We start from the raw sequence: 17760 nt of genomic DNA, 5'->3' as shown, positions 1-17760 counted from the left end.
AAGAATGGTTTAAATTACATTTATGTTTTTAATATCACATGAAAGTCATGGACAATAAAAACTTTATTTACTTAATAATGGACCTAAAGGGGCATTCACACTTGATGCAAAAAAAAAATTGCATATGCGAATTCTGAGATACGATAGTTCGCATCTCAAATTTGCATAAGAGAATTTTTCGTCTTCAGTCCCAGATAGCAAGATAAGATTTTTGTCACTCAACAAAAACCTTTTCATGTCAACCTGAAAAAGGTTTTTGCACGGTTTGCGTGTAAACCTTCCAACCTTAATACGTGGTCTGCGACAATCTGCTCTATTCTACCAAATTACACTAATCCAAAACCTTGGAAAACAACCTTCTACATAGCAACCTTAAAACGAGGTTGTCTTAGGGTTTTCAAGGGGAAAAAAACTTGAATAAAGCTAGTTCCAAGATTAAAATCCTCTTAAATCTACATAATTATAAGGTTTCTGTTTGCAGCGTCTCCTATGCTCAGTTAAAATCTACATTGTCATGAGATTTTCATTGACAATGCAATTGACTTTTGCATGTTTTCCTTCCTTATACAATCCTATTTTGGTGCATGAACGTTCATTGTAAGGTAATTATCATTTGTCATTTAATTTTGTCTTATGATATAAAATAACATTTGTAAAAAACTCCTTATCATTTTGAGTTTCTTTTAAAAAATACAAAAACTACTTAGAAAATTGCTTGGAATATTTAAAATTTTTAAAATATTAATATTGGACTTTTTTCATTAGCTGCCAAATATGATTCACTACAAAATTATGAAGGAAAAAAAATGCTAAACTTTTTCCACGCATGCGCAGTATAAAAAAACTACTTTAATTACTTATACATTATTACTTTAATTACTTATACACTATATTACTTATACGATTTCATCGAATATTTTTTAAGTAAAAAAAAAAAGCGTAAAACAAAAAAAATTTAGTTTTTTTTATAAAAATGTCCATATCTCCATAAATATTTAAGCTAGACTTTTAAAACTTTGTGCAAATATGGCATATAATAACGAAAGTAATTTTTTCAAGAGACAAATTTATTGCTGCATTTTCAGACATAGGGTGTTCAAAAATATTATTTTCTGTTTGTAATTTATTGTTGGTTCCTCAAACCTCTAAAAGGTTTGAAACTTCATTTATAAGTATGAGAAAACGCATGATTTAAACAGTTCTAAAGTTACAAAATCATCTTTATGTTTTGCTTGAGAAATATGAAAAAGTGTATTAGCATAGAAGTGTTTCCATTATTTTGTCCACCCCTTGTTTATGATCCTTTTATATTAGAGCATGTATTCCCTAACTTAGTGACGACGTAGACCCATCTAACTACCTCTCACTCAGTTAAAAAAAATTACAAGGCAAGGAGCATTTAAAAGCCAATCAAAAGGTGGGAAAGTAATATGCTGGATTAAGAATGTCTTTGTTACAGTTTCCAATGATTGAGTGTATCGTAAGTGAGAGGTTTTAATCTAGTGCCCCCTTAAAGGCTTATATTTTCTCCCTTTTTAAAAATTCTGGATAATAGTTTTCACGTCAGCAGTAGTTAGCACATCATTAAGTGAAAAAAAGTTTATTGTCGAGTTCGAAATAGCTTAAAAATTTCCACTTAAAAATTTTACTTAAAATTCTTACTTAAAATATTAGTATTTTCTTAAAAAAGTTAAACTAAGTGGGCATGCAGGAGAAAATTAAATTTAAAAGAAAAATGTCAGGAAAAGTTTTCATTTTTTCCACGCTTTCAATTAATTAGCTTAAAATATTAATCATTCGTTTTAATTTGCTTCAGACAGAGCACCGTTTGATCAGCTTACTCAAATTACGTAAGATCGTTAATATTAGAATACGTTGCACGCGATAAAAAGGTTGCCTGGTTAAAAAATCTTGGATTTATGGAAAATATTTATAATTTTTGAAAATTGAGGAAAAATTCTCTTTTAACCCCTTCCTTCTCACTCTCGTGAAAATGATGGGGTGAGTTTTCGCCTTTATTTCTCATTTTACACACCTGATGGCAGTACCAGAATATTTTTAAGGTAATTGTAGATTGTTAGTTTGTTTTAAATTAGTTGCAGCACTAATCAAATACGTAATACAAGTACAAAAGCCAAAAAAAATAGACATTTTTATGACCGTTTTCTTGAAAATTAACCGATCGTTAAGGGGTTAACCTTTCTATTTTTTTTTTATATCCGTCGTTGAACAGCCGACCCAATTTTGAGCTTACGACTACTAATGTTCAACTCCGTAGCCTTGTAATTTGGAATCAATCAAGAAGACAAGGAAACTCCTGGATTCGTACCCACAGAGGTATTCATTTGTTATGGGAACATGGAGGACTTTGCGACTTGACAAATTTAACGTGTATCAGTCAACATTTCCTACACGGGGAGTCTTCGGCCGGCTGGGATTGAACCCACGAACTCTTTGCCCAGTGCCCACCAACCAGGCTATCCCGACCTTTTAGTCTTTTTATTATAAATTACTTTTACGTCAACTCACATGCAAATTTATCATTTTATTTTATAATAGAAAATCGAATTTTAAATGTTAAAAATGCCGCCATAAAACAGATTGAATTTTTTAACAAATATTTTGCGAGAAGTTTCTCCTTTCACAGTTTCCCCCAATTTTCTCTTTAAATTACTATTTTTCCCATAATGTACAAAAAGGTTATAATTTTTTTTTCTTACCTTATTTAATATTTATTTTCGAAAATCACGGCTGTTAAAATAAATGTCTAAATTCAAAATGAGCAAAATACCTTTGGTTTGTAATTGCTTCTCAATAACTCCTTCATACTAAAAAGTCAGAAGACATAATACCAATTAGTATTTATTTAATTTTTTTTAAAGTTTTTACCCATTAACAGCTCTATTTATACTGATATCTCAACTGAAATAATGTACATAACATTCTACCTGAGAATAATTATAATTTTAAATCCACTAAATAAAAAATATGTTTAGTACTTTATCACATCGATTTGGATCAGGCCGCAAATTTTTGTCAAATCTTCCTTTTTTAAAAGTAAGCATTTATTTTAATTTTTTTTTCATTTTTTAGCTATTTGACTCACCTATTTATTTTTATCCCTTTTTTTTCGGAAATGGTCGAGAATTCTTGTCACGACTGGAAGATGAAGTGATGTCATTTGTGGAATTCGTATTAGTACCATCTATAAAAGAGTTTTTCAAACTTTATTGACAACTGCCTTTTAAAAGATTCCTAAATTCCGTTAATATTTTTAACTTCTATATAAGGTCTATGTTAATAGTGTAAAGTATAGTTCTATATCAATTATTGAAAAACGATGCAAGAGCTAATTAACGGTTATTTATTTATTAGCGGTATAAAAAGTGGAATTACTATAAATAATTCCATTTTTCGTATAGCTTGTGATAGAAGAAATTTCTGGAGTAATACTGCATGAAAAAAATTATTGCTTCAATTTATTTATTTTTATTATCCTTTTTTGTCAGTAGTGGTTTAGTACACAAAAGCTGAAAAAATCTTAACTTCTCGAATGTTTATTTTATTTAAACTACATTCTTATTACTTAAATACTTTTGAAAAACGTTTTCTAGAAAAAATACACAAATCTGCCCAAGTTAACATTTCTCTTAAACTATTTAAATTAAGAAATGAATGTCTGTTATTTTTGTTTATTATTCAGTTGCTCGTTATTTTTTTTCATTATTATTCCCCCCCCCTTTTCATATGTCTATAATTTTCCTTTGTTTTATCTGCATTTTGAATCGAAAATCACTAGCTCGTCGAAAATCACTAGCTGCGATCAGTGAATGGGTGTATGGCCACCAAGATTATTCTGCGAAGGAACCGAGGGTGTGTTGTATCGGTCCTAGTTAAACTGCTTTACCATAAAGTGCACGACGTCGAACAGGGGTCGTAAGGATATCAGAGAGGGGGAGCCATCCTCTCTGAAGAGGATCAAAATTGTGAAGGCATGTCTTCGGATCATCACCAGGGATTTTTCCCAGGCCATCGATAATAGCTCATTAAAAAGACCTAGGGCGATGTAAATAAATTACTACATAAGTTTATTAAGAACAAAAATAGAAAAAACAATCTGAGAAAATGTAACTTAAAATCCAAGATAACGAGGGAATAAGAGTCTTAAGCTAAACCTTTCAACCTCTCTCCTGACTAAACTGTTAATACCATATTTAACCAATACACCATTATTCCCAATACCTTTTGAGAGTAAAAATCTGAATCTTTTAAAAATTCAAAAATAAAATGTCTATTGTGAAAAAGAACGTTCTTATGTCTTCATTATTTATTTTAAAGCAATATCTGCACTAACTTTGGCAAATTTAAGGTATGCCTCTCAAACCATTAAATTTCTTCTTATTATACGCATACAATTTATTACTGGATCCAATTAACATAATCTGGATTAGAACAGTCAACGCCACTTAATTAATTATTCACTATTTTTCACAATTTATATGTATTAAAATATCCCTTCAGATTTAATCGTGAAAAAATAAACAACTTGAAAAGTAAAAAAAAAAAAAACATTTACTTTTTTTACGTTTGATATGATGTATAAAATTTAAAGTATTTTTTATTTAATTGTAAGTGTTGAAATAAGCGAGATGAAAGAATTTAAGAATAAAGTTAATCTTCCAAGGTTCGATTTTTCCTTTTTACTCTACTGCGATTGGTTGATTTTAGTTTAACAACCGTCCTTTGGAGTATGCTGTGGAATTTTTATTTGCAATTCAAATGCTGTGCTTTATAAACTCCTTCGCCTTCTCCCGTAAACTAATATAAATATGTATAAAGCTCTTTTTCCTTGTCAAACGTACTAGTATCTCTCAGATTTAGGTGGAGTTATGTTATGCAAAAAATATTTTAGTAATATTTATTTATTTATTTATTATAAATCTGCAGAAACCTATAAAGATGGTAGCTAAAAATATATTGCCTTTTTTCGAATAAGTATAAGAAATAAAGACTTTATTTATATTTTAACAAACAATGCAAGAAAATGCCGAGTTTGCTTAAATTTAATTTTTTTAAAATTTCTCAATAAATTAAATAAATTAATAATTTCATAATAAATTTCTTAATAAATTTCTTAATGATTTCTTTATAAATTCCTTAATAAATCCGGTCCTAAACGGCAATCTGCTCCGTTATCTCAATCGGATCAGTCGAATGCTTTTAATCACTTACAATTGAAGTATAAAGGAATATTGCAAATAAATATTTAACAGTTCCGAATCTTTAGTTCACTGTCATAAATCATTATAAGATAAACAAAATATGAATTATACTGGCAGGGGGCTTTTAATTACAGGTGCACATGCGGGGGTGGATAAAATAATGGAAACACTTTTATACAGATACATTTTTTCATATTTCTCAAAAAAATACATAAATAATAATTTATAACTTTACAAGTGTTTAGATCAGTCGATTTCTCATACATATCAACGAAACTTAAAGCTTTTAGAAGTTTGAGGGATTTAACAATACAAATTTTTAACAATTAATAAATTACAAACGGAAAATAATATTTTTGAACACCCTATGCCAAAAAATGTAGCAATAAATATGTAACATGCAACGGTTATTTTACTTATTATTCGCAATAATTGCACAAAATTTCTTAAGCCTAGCTTAAATGTTTATGAAAATATGGACATTTTAATGAAAAGCTAATATTTTTCTTACGTTTTTTTTTCCTTTTTTTTTGCTGTAACTTTAAAAATATTCGATAAAATTTTTAAAAAAAATGTAGAGCAATTTAAAATCAATTTCAAAATTTTTGCTTTAAAATTCGGTAAAAAATTAGACATTTTTTCTTCATAATTTTGTAGTAAATTGGATTTGGTAAACTAATGGAAAAAAATTGGATTTGAATCTCTTAAAATTTTAAAAAAAATTCAAGCAATTTTCTAAATAGTTTCTGAACTTTTTTAAAGAAAGATCAAAATGATAAGGGATTTTCTACAAATATTATTTTGTATCATAAGACAAAATTAAATAACAAATTATCGTACCTTACAATAAACGTCGAAACACCAAAATGTGATTGTATAAGGTAAGAAAGCATGCGAAAGAAAAAATACTTTTATGGGGGATGATCACCAACAATGCTGGTGTCATTTTTAATAAATCTTCAATCTTATAAAATGAAATTAGTGGAAAAATCCCTATCCTTTTTATCTTTCTTTTAAAAAGTACGAAAAAAAAACAGAAAATGGCTTGAAATTTTTTAAATTTGCAAGATATTCAAATTGGACTTTTTTTTAATTAGTTGTTAAATACGATTCACTACAAAATTAAGAAAAACAAATTTAAATTTTTCCCTCTCATGCGCTGTATAAAAGAATTACTTTAGTAGCTCATAGTATCTAGTGCAGTTTTAAATAAATTTTCCTCACATTTTAGGGCAATATTTTTGAAATTAATTTTAAATCGCTCCAAAAATTTTGTTTAATTTAATTGAATATTTTTAAAGTTGTAGCAAACAAATATAAGACGAAAAAAAAATAGGTCTTTTTTTATAAAAACGTCCATATCTTCATAAATATTTAATCTAGGTTTTCGAAATTGTGTGCAACTATTGCTTATAATAATCAAAATAACTCTCACAAGTTATAATGTTATTAATACATTTGTTGGCTTAGGGTGTTCAAAAACACTGTCTGTCCACTTGTAATTTATTGTCGATCCCTAAAATCTCTAAAAGCTTTAAATTTCATTGATGAGAAATCGCATAATCTAAACACTTCTAAATTTATAAATTGACTGTGTAACTATTTTTTTGAGAAAGATAAAAAAATGTGTTAATATAGAAATGTTTCCAATATTTTGTCCAACCCCTGTACGTGTACCTCCGGTTTTAACACAGTTAAAAAATATAAATATTTCAAATGTTACATTGCATCTAAAGTAGGAACAAACATGCATATTCATGTATTATGGTCAATTTAAATACAATAATGAATAGATTTATTAATTATTTAGAAAAAAAAATTTAAAAATACGAAATTTTATCTAAGTACAATGTAATGCTGCAAAAATCGCAGTTTCAGAACTATTTTAATTATGCAAACCGAGCAAAATAAATACTTATTGAAAAGAATCTAACATTAATTATAAATATTTGTGGGTTAAATTTTAAAACTGGGGAAAGAAACACAAAAAGTTCAGTTATTAAATATATGTATGTATATTAGAAGCTAAATATATTTGAGATAATGTGTATATTAGATAGCCAAATGTATATTAGATAAATGTATATATATTAGAAGTCAAGAAGCGAATGTTCCCAGATGTGAACAATTGCAGTGATTAATTACGTCTTATTTAATTTAATCTTTTTCAATTATTTACTTGGCTTTTAATTCAAAAAATTTATATGAAATTGCAAATTTTGTTACTCTTTATTTTTAATTATTTTTAAATATCGTATTGATTTTAAGAGGATTTCAATATCTTTTAAATGTGTATACTTAGTCATTATTTTCAATTATTTTACAATTTTAATATTTTTCTTATAATTATAGTTAGTTTTAGGAGATAAGTGGTGCTGTGGAAATCCATACATCGCACAACACTAGGCAAGATACCTTACAACATTATGGTTATTTCTTTGCTTACACCCAAGGGGTTCTTTGAATAGAAGAAAATTAAGCAAAATAATAATGGAATTTCAAAAAATTACAACTTTGATGTCTAAAATAAAAATATAATTTTAAACTATGAACACAATATCGCTAAAGTACCGGCATGATTAAATAATATCTCTAGAAATAAACATGAGCTCTTAACGAGAAAACACATATTTAATAAAAAGCCATCCAATGATAATATCGTCATTCATTAGTAAAAAGCTATCCAATGGTGGTACTCATCTCCTTATCTGCTTATCCCTGTCACTGAAACAGGGGAGATATTAAAAAAATTTCTTAAAACAGAAACTGCCATTTTCATTGTAGACTTCAGTTCTCCTAAAAGAAAAAAAGGAGATGAGAAAAAAAGAGAAAAAAATAATCGCATGTTGATTTACAGGATTTTGCATCTTGGTTCACAGACGGGGCTGTAATAGCAGCATGTAAATCGGGTTTTATTGTTTAAAATGGAAATATCAGGAGAATCATATCTGATCGAGAGGATATCAGATCGGGAAAAAAAATAATAATAGACAATTTGTTAGAAAGCAAAAAAAAAAAACCCATCGAATGACTCCAAACTCGATTCCTACACCATGATAGTCACTCTAACCTCTAGAAGGGCTGAGGTTAGGTTTGTTGTCTTTAAGTTTTATTTCCTTTTAAAATTTATTCAGAAATTTATTCCTTTCAAAATCATTTATTCTATTCTCTTTTTTTATATGAGATGCATTTCTCGAAATATAGCCAATATGAATAACTTGAACCCTATTTTCATTCTGCTTTGTTGTGCCATATATAAACTGAAAAGCCTGCAGTTTAAGTAGATGTGCTTTTGGTTAAGTTGATAAATGATTGAAAAATCTGCAATAAAAACTTCAAGTTTTCACCACCCCCCTTTCCCCTGGGAGTGAGTATTTGGTATTTGGTATCATGCGTGTATGGTATCAATGAATTGCTTTTTATAGAAAATTAAACACACTTTTTCCTTTTGATCCAATGTGTATTTCTTGAGATATTTCTTTCAGATCTTTGAGAGCATCCTGTATATATATATATATATATATATATATATATATATATATATATATATATATATATATATATATATATATATATATATATATATATATATATATATATATATATATATATATATATATATATATATATATATATATATATATATATATATATATATATATATATATATATATATATATATATATATATATATATATATATATATATATGCAGTCAGACCCCACTATAGTAAACCTACAAGGGACCGAAATTTCAGTTCACTATAACCGGAAATTCACTATATTCGTTTCGCAAACAATTTCAACTAATGGTTCCGAATTCCCCACTTTTATTACACGACATTATTTAAATAAATGACGAATAAAATGTAATACAAAAATGAAGAAAAAATAATACGTAGTAACAAAAATATGCTAACTCTTATTTTTTATTACTCTTCGTCTTGCGTGCAAAGAAAAAAAAAAGAAAAATAGTAATCTTTAGCTGATGAGCAATCCTCAACATCAGATATGGTAAACTCTTCCCGACTCTCCGATAATTTTTCCTCAATTTATGTTATTCCAAATTTTAAACCTGTCTAACCAGCCATTCGAGCACATAAAAGTAGTCTCACCTAATCGCTTAGCAAATTCATCGGCTTGACTTGAATCATTTGTCCAGATAGTGAACAATTGCGGCTTCTCTGAATGATGAACCAATTCAATAATGAAGCGAACAAGAAAAAATGGTTATCGCTATATTCTCTTCTATAGATGGTTTTAAAAATCGATATATGTATTTATTTTGAAATAAAAATTTCAAAATTATTACAAAAAATCAAGAAAGAAATCAGTCGAAGACAGAAAAAAGTTCATTATATCCAACTTCCTCACTTTTTTGATTCGCTATATCCGGGAGTTCACTATAGCGGGGTTTGACTGTATATATATATATATATATTAGAATGCCAATTTGGCGTTTTTTTTCGATCACGATGAAACTTGTTAAAATCAATGAATTATTCTCATTTTTTGCATACTTTCTGAATCCAAAAAACCCAGGATTAGAGTAACTTTTCAAATATTAAACTTCAAACGCTATTTATTTTCACAAAACATCGATTTTTCATCCAATTATCATTTTGCGCCATGTTCATTATTGACATAAAGGACGCAGACAGTAGGTGAATAAAACTTAAGAGACAAAAGTGCAAATTTAATTAAATTATCTCTCTTACTAGCATGCTTACCGTTTAGTTAACTCGTTGACATCATAATAAAATAGGTTCTTAATAAATAATTTCTAAGCGATAAATATTCTTTTTCAAAAATCGATAAATGAAGAGAGAATAAATTTACCGATTCTGGGTGGACAGACGTGCTCTTTTCTTCGTGATTATGTCCCAAAAAGAGATATTTATTATACATGAGAGAGCAAGAGGTTAAATTACCCCTCTCTTGTTACTTCCTTCGCCTTTTAAAAACCCCAGAACCCTTATATCATTCCGATTATGATGGTATTAGATGAGTTACCAAACTAATCTAGTTTCCTAAGAAGTAATATTTGAAATAGAATGCTAAGAATAAACCAGTAGACAGGATGCTACCTTTACGGGAAAAGTGCCTCGATTTAAAATGACAAATTTAAATGTGTATCTTTTTACGTGGTAAACTTATTATTTACAGTTTGTGGTAAAAAAAATACAGGTCAAACAATTTTTAATGTAACTTTATTAAAAATAAATAAATTAGCAAAATATGACAAGTAATAATAATAATAAACTTTTACTTTCTTTGTGTATAGAGCAAAAGAACGATTGCACACTGTCGTTTCTCTGGTTTAAATAACTCTAAAATAGAACATCTTCTACTTTACATTTAAAAAAGCCACAAAAAATCTATATGTTAATTATACTTAGAGATGTAATCGAAAATATTTCATAGTTAAAGTGGTCGACAAAAAAAGGAGCACACAAATTGTAAAAAAAATTAGTTAACTTTTATTCTATGACGCAGTAACTTTGTCCGAGTGTTTTGTTTACCGTGCCCTGTATAGGTAAGCTGAAGTACATTTTTTTATGCAACGTATAATAGTGGAGATTTAAAAAATAGAGTAAATAAACCAAGTTTAGATTAATAAACATTTTTAAAGGTTCAGTCATTTAGATTATGTATACAAAATAATTAACTTGAAGCATTTGAATTGTTTTTCTGGAAATCATGATAATTTGCAAAAAGAACATGCTTGTAGTAAATTAACATTAAATAAAGCTAAACAATGTGAGTGGAGCACAAATAATAACCCAGAAAAAGACCTACTACAACTTTGGTTCCATAATCAGGAACTTTCTTCGTTGTTGGTTGGATAATTGAGTAATTAACAGGGAAGGTAAGAAAAAGTATTAAGTTTTTAAAAAGGAATGTAGACAGAATAAGTAAATAGTTAGAAGGGAATGTTAATAGAATCATTTGGGAGGCAATAGGAAAGATTGGTAGAAAAGAAAGTAGGTTTGGTAAAATCATTTGGTAGTTAGAAGGGGAGATCAGTAGGATCATTGAGTAGGGGAGAGTGGGGTCAATTGTAACATTTTTTACTTAACTATTTCAAACTAACAAAAAATCCAATATATTATTAGTATTAATTGACAGACGAGCAAAGTAGACTATCCTCTACTAGAAAAAAAATAAATACCTTATTTTAAATGTTATTATATTAGTTATTAACAATTTTTGACAGTCGTGCACTTGTTACAATTGTTCCCACTTACGGAGTCAATTGTAACAGTTCATAAATTCAACTAAAACATAGTTAATTATAGATATTATCATAGTTGTGATATATTTTTTTATTGATCAAAATAATAGTGATATTTTAGGAGTAAAAATAATAATGAGCAGAGACCTAAAGGGTTAAACTTTTAACTTTAAGGGGTTAAAAATTTTAATTTATGCTGTGAAAGGTGACAAATAAAATAATGCATATGCAACATAATATAAATGATATAGGAAACTATTGGTGGTTCTTAAAGAGTTAAGTAATGGTTTGTAAACATAAGATTATTTATTTTCAGCTGTTACAATCGTCCCTTTACTTATTGTTACTATCGTCCCCAAGACGCCATTTCAGCTTCATTTATTAAAAACAATGCTAGTTAATTAACAAAACTAATATTTTTTTTGAAATGTTAATTAAGATGTCCACTTACATATTCGGTTAATAATTTTTATTTGTTTAAACAAAATTACTTTGTTACAATATAATATTCTAGTACCAAAAAAGTACTTATGTAGCGTGAAAATATCTTTTGTGATGTAACTCTTTCAAAAGTACATAAAAATGGTTGCCAGCAGGGGTGTACATGTAGATTTATTAAATACACCTTGTGCGCCACCTAGGAACCAAATCTAGAACCCGATACTCGAAATTTTTGCTCTGTTACAATCGTACCCTGTTACAATTGACCCCACTCTCCCCTAGCTAGAAGGGAAGATTGATAGAATAATTAGGTCGTTAGAAGGGAAAGCTAGTAGAATTAGGTAGTTAGAAATAGTTTTGAAAGACAAAAATTTTTTAGTTAAGAATTTTTTAAGAGAGGGGTGGAGTACATAAAAAAAAAATTATATATTTATATATATATATATATATATATATATATATATATATATATATATATATATATATATATATATATATATATATATATATATATATATATATATATATATATATATATATATATATATATATATATATATATATAAATATATACATTTCTGTCTTTTACTAAATTCAAAGCCCAATCACCTACTAATTTAAAATCTTTCTATTCTATATCTCCTCTATAAGTATCAAATTTGACAGATAACATTTTTAAAGCTGAAGTTAAAAAGAAAATTGAAAAAGGAAACTTTCCCATTACTACCGAGACACTTATTAAACGTTAAACATCTATTCGAATACTTAAATCGTTTTAGACACTTGTGTTTAAATTAATTTTTGACTTTTAGGGTGATTTTTTTTTTTTTATGAAAATGACCGATATACAAGTTTTATTCTTAAAATAAGCCTTAAAATCTAAACTGTTACAAAAATATGAAAAATTAAAGTACTGAATTGGATTAAATTAAATATAGAATCTATCCAACACCTTCTAGAAAAAGTAACAAGGTCTAACCATTTCGCGCGGACTGCCACGTATACGTGACATCTTGAAACATTCTCAATCATTGTAAAAAAAATAAATAAATGAAACTGATAGCCAACAAATTTATTTGTAGGTGGGGAAAAATTAGTTTGATTTATTTAATTCACCACTACTCAGTTCAAAATAAAAATTATATAGTCACACTTTGAACTAATATTGATTAGATATGTGATTAGATTAATATTGATTAAAGTGAAAGAAAAATAAATTTGTCAAATTAGTCATGCCCTACATTTGAGCTACCACTCTTTACTTTTTCCATCCTGATTCTGTACTAATGCATTCATGACTCACCCGTCCCAGAGAGGTTAATGTCGAATGGAATGGAATCAGATATCCCATTTAAATGATATTGCATTCTTAGGGTCTGGGAAAGCAAAATTTTGTGGCAGAAATATCACGTGGACGAATATTGAGAAGACAAAATGCCGCGTGGATAAAATATCCCTTCTTTGTTACATCACGAAGACATAATGTCAGATATATTAGCTGTGTATCTTGACATCTCCCAAATTTAAATCATCTCACTTTTGAAGGTATGCCAACTATAGTTCGTTCATCAGGAGTTGGCACTCGGCTCCACTTCCTCGTACGAAGAGCTCATTTCAGCGCGGAGTAACAGGAGAAACGTCTGCACGCTTGAAATTGAGACAACCCTTATTGTGGGCCAAAAACAGTGAATTCTTTTTCAGTCGCTTACTTCGCTTTATCATCTGCTATTATACCTTTCGTTTCTCTGTCTAATTAAATATGTTAACTTAAAATGTCTCAAAAAACGACAAACTATTCACTCAAAAGAGAGAAATATTATCAAATTTATGAAATATTTCATGTTAAAAAAATGCACATAAAGATTGCGAAATTAATATTTTTGTCATACGATTGCCAAATAGCAATCTTGTTCAGGAATTTTCACATTCTTCTCCCAAAAATAGCGAAATAGTATTGTCGGATACCACGTGATGAAGGCGTAGCCAAGTTCCAACTCCTGGTGAATAAACTATAGTCCGCTTCGAACAAAAAATTATCTGTATAAAGTGGTAGAAAATTTGACCTTCAGCTTACGGAAGTTAGTTTAATTCTAAAAAAAAAATTAAAGGAATCACCGCAAAATAGCTGATGACATTTTATATGAATGTTTCAATTGCAATGTTGTGAAGCATTTTACATAAATGTTTCAATTGCAATATTATGAAGCATTCTACATAAATGTTTCAATTGCAATATTATGAAGCATTCTACATAAATGTTTCAATTGCAATGTCATGAGACATCTTATATTAATGTCTCTATTGCAATGTTATGGGGTATTTTAAATAAATATTGCAATTGCTATGTAAAGGAGCAATTTATGTAAATGTTTCGATTATTTATATATGGTGGTGGGCTAAAATCATGAAACCAAACAAAGAATAAAATTTTAAAGCATAAGCTTTAATAACTAATAATTATTTTAATGAAATTAAATTTAAAAACACTTAATTATTTGACTTGAAATTAATGTACTTATTCATTACTCTAATTTACCTTAAGAAATAATTACTGTGATGCCACAATACGCATTACATATATATATATATATATATATATATATATATATATATATATATATATATATATATATATATATATATATATATATATATATATATATATATATATATATACCGAAGAGCCATTACATTATGACCACCCTGCTAATAACATGTAGGACCACCTTTAGCCCTCAAAACAGCTAGCACCCGCCTTGGCATTGATTCCACAAGGTGCAGATAGGTAGTCTGAGGTATCTGGTACCAAGCGCTCACCAACTGGTCCTGCAATTCCCTCACATTGCGAGGGGGTAGCGTGACAGCACGAATTTGGTTTTCCAAGTAGGACCACAAATGCTCTATTGGATTAAGGTCAGGGGAATTTGGGGGCCAAGACATGACTTGAAGGTCATTGGAATGTTCCTCGACGATTCAACCCTTATGACATGGAGCCTTATCCTGTTGGTAAACACCATCCCCAGCAGGAAAAACTGTTGCGATGAATGGGTGAACCTGGTCTGCAACTATGTTCAAGAACGATTTTCTATGAAATTACGGGAATTACGATTTTATATTCAATGAAACGATTTTCTATGTTATAGAAAATCGTTTAATCCTTCCTTATATGGAAGTGAAAGATCTTAAAATAACTTCTCTTTTGAAATATAAATCTAATTATTATTCATTGGTATGTTTTCAACCAAAATCGAATTTCTACAGTTATCCTTTACCAAAGATATTTTATGAAAACGAAAGAGTTTTAATGCTTTTATTAATACACACACACACACACACACACACACACACACACACACACACACACACACACACACACACACACACACACACACACACACACACACACACACACACACACACACACACACACACACACACACACACACACACACACACACACACACACACACACACACACACACACACACACACACACACACACACACACACACACACACACACACACACACACACACACACACACACACACACACACACACACACACACACACACACACACACACACACACACACACACACACACACACACACACACACACACACACACACACACACACACACACACACACACACACACACACACACACACACACACACACACACACACACACACACACACACACACACACACACACACACACACACACACACACACACACACACACACACACACACACACACACACACACACACACACACACACACACACACACACACACACACACACACACACACACACACACACACACACACACACACACACACACACACACACACACACACACACACACACACACACACACACACACACACACACACACACACACACACACACACACACACACACACACACACACACACACACACACACACACACACACACACACACACACACACACACACACACACACACACACACACACACACACACACACACACACACACACACACACACACACACACACACACACACACACACACACACACACACACACACACACACACACACACACACACACACACACACACACACACACACACACACACACACACACACACACACACACACACACACACACACACACACACACACACACACACACACACACACACACACACACACACACACACACACACACACACACACACACACACACACACACACACACACACACACACACACACACACACACACACACACACACACACACACACACACACACACACACACACACACACACACACACACACACACACACACACACACACACACACACACACACACACACACACACACACACACACACACACACACACACACACACACACACACACACACACACACACACACACACACACACACACACACACACACACACACACACACACACACACACACACACACACACACACACACACACACACACACACACACACACACACACACACACACACACACACACACACACACACACACACACACACACACACACACACACACACACACACACACACACACACACACACACACACACACACACACACACACACACACACACACACACACACACACACACACACACACACACACACACACACACACACACACACACACACACACACACACACACACACACACACACACACACACACACACACACACACACACACACACACACACACACACACACACACACACACACACACACACACACACACACACACACACACACACACACACACACACACACACACACACACACACACACACACACACACACACACACACACACACACACACACACACACACACACACACACACACACACACACACACACACACACACACACACACACACACACACACACACACACACACACACACACACACACACACACACACACACACACACACACACACACACACACACACACACACACACACACACACACACACATATATATATATCCTAGCGTTTAAAATTTCTTTAATTACTTTAATTTTTTAATCATTTTTAACTGAATTTTTTTAATTAAATTAAACCAGTTATTTAATTTTTATTACATTTTATAAAAAGAGAAAAGAAAATATTTTAATTCATTTCTTAACGATCAATATAACTGCTAACTTTTAATTTCAATACTAATGTAAGACTCATTAATTCACTGTCGCGACTAAATCGAAAACAGAACTCTATTTATAACTCTCTAATCTTTATTTCTTACTACAAAAATGTTTCAGTTACATGGTTATACTAATAATAACAATCTTTTTAGCGATTCGCTTTAGATAAATTATTTTCAAATTTAATATTAATTATTGGGGGTTGGCTATATTTTAGGCTATGTTATCCTTCGATAAATCGCCAACCATGGATTTCTTCCCAGACTCCTAACTGTCCGTTTGGAACAATTCATTCACTTTCAATTTCTAATTATTGGCGATTAGAAATTGAAAGTGAATGAAACTGGGGGGCCTTTTGGCCTCTCAGTCCCAACCGCTGAATATCAATCAGTACAAAAATTCTCCATGTGAAGAGAATGATTTCTTAATCCCTTTAAGGGATTTCTTTTCTTTATTTTTATATTTTTTAATCTGGCCGTATTCAAATTTAATATTTACTTAGTAAATAATTTTTTTCTAAACGATTTTTATTCATTTCTCTCAGATAAATGTCCTTACTTGATATTCAAATAGAAGTGTATCTCACACAGCCAAAAATATGCTTATTACTACAATATAATGCTACCTTAACTAACCTTACAATAAAGTTACCTGCTA

At 30.3% G+C, this 17760-nt stretch overlaps 1 long non-coding RNA gene across 1 annotated transcript in view; it reads right to left on the bottom strand.

Annotated features, from left to right (window-relative positions):
• Positions 1–7790: 7790 nt before the first annotated feature.
• Positions 7791–17760, bottom strand: part of LOC139427136 (uncharacterized) — a 46575-nt gene continuing 36605 nt past the window's right edge. The window contains exon 3 of the long non-coding RNA XR_011638293.2: positions 7791–8018. This is a non-coding gene — a long non-coding RNA (uncharacterized LOC139427136). The remainder of the gene's footprint in view (positions 8019–17760) is intronic.

Source organism: Parasteatoda tepidariorum, chromosome 11, assembly GCF_982258835.1.
Source record: "Parasteatoda tepidariorum strain Cologne lab strain chromosome 11, Ptep-v5.0, whole genome shotgun sequence".
Lineage (NCBI taxonomy): Eukaryota > Metazoa > Arthropoda > Arachnida > Araneae > Theridiidae > Parasteatoda > Parasteatoda tepidariorum.
This window is presented reverse-complemented; position numbering and strand designations above follow the sequence as displayed.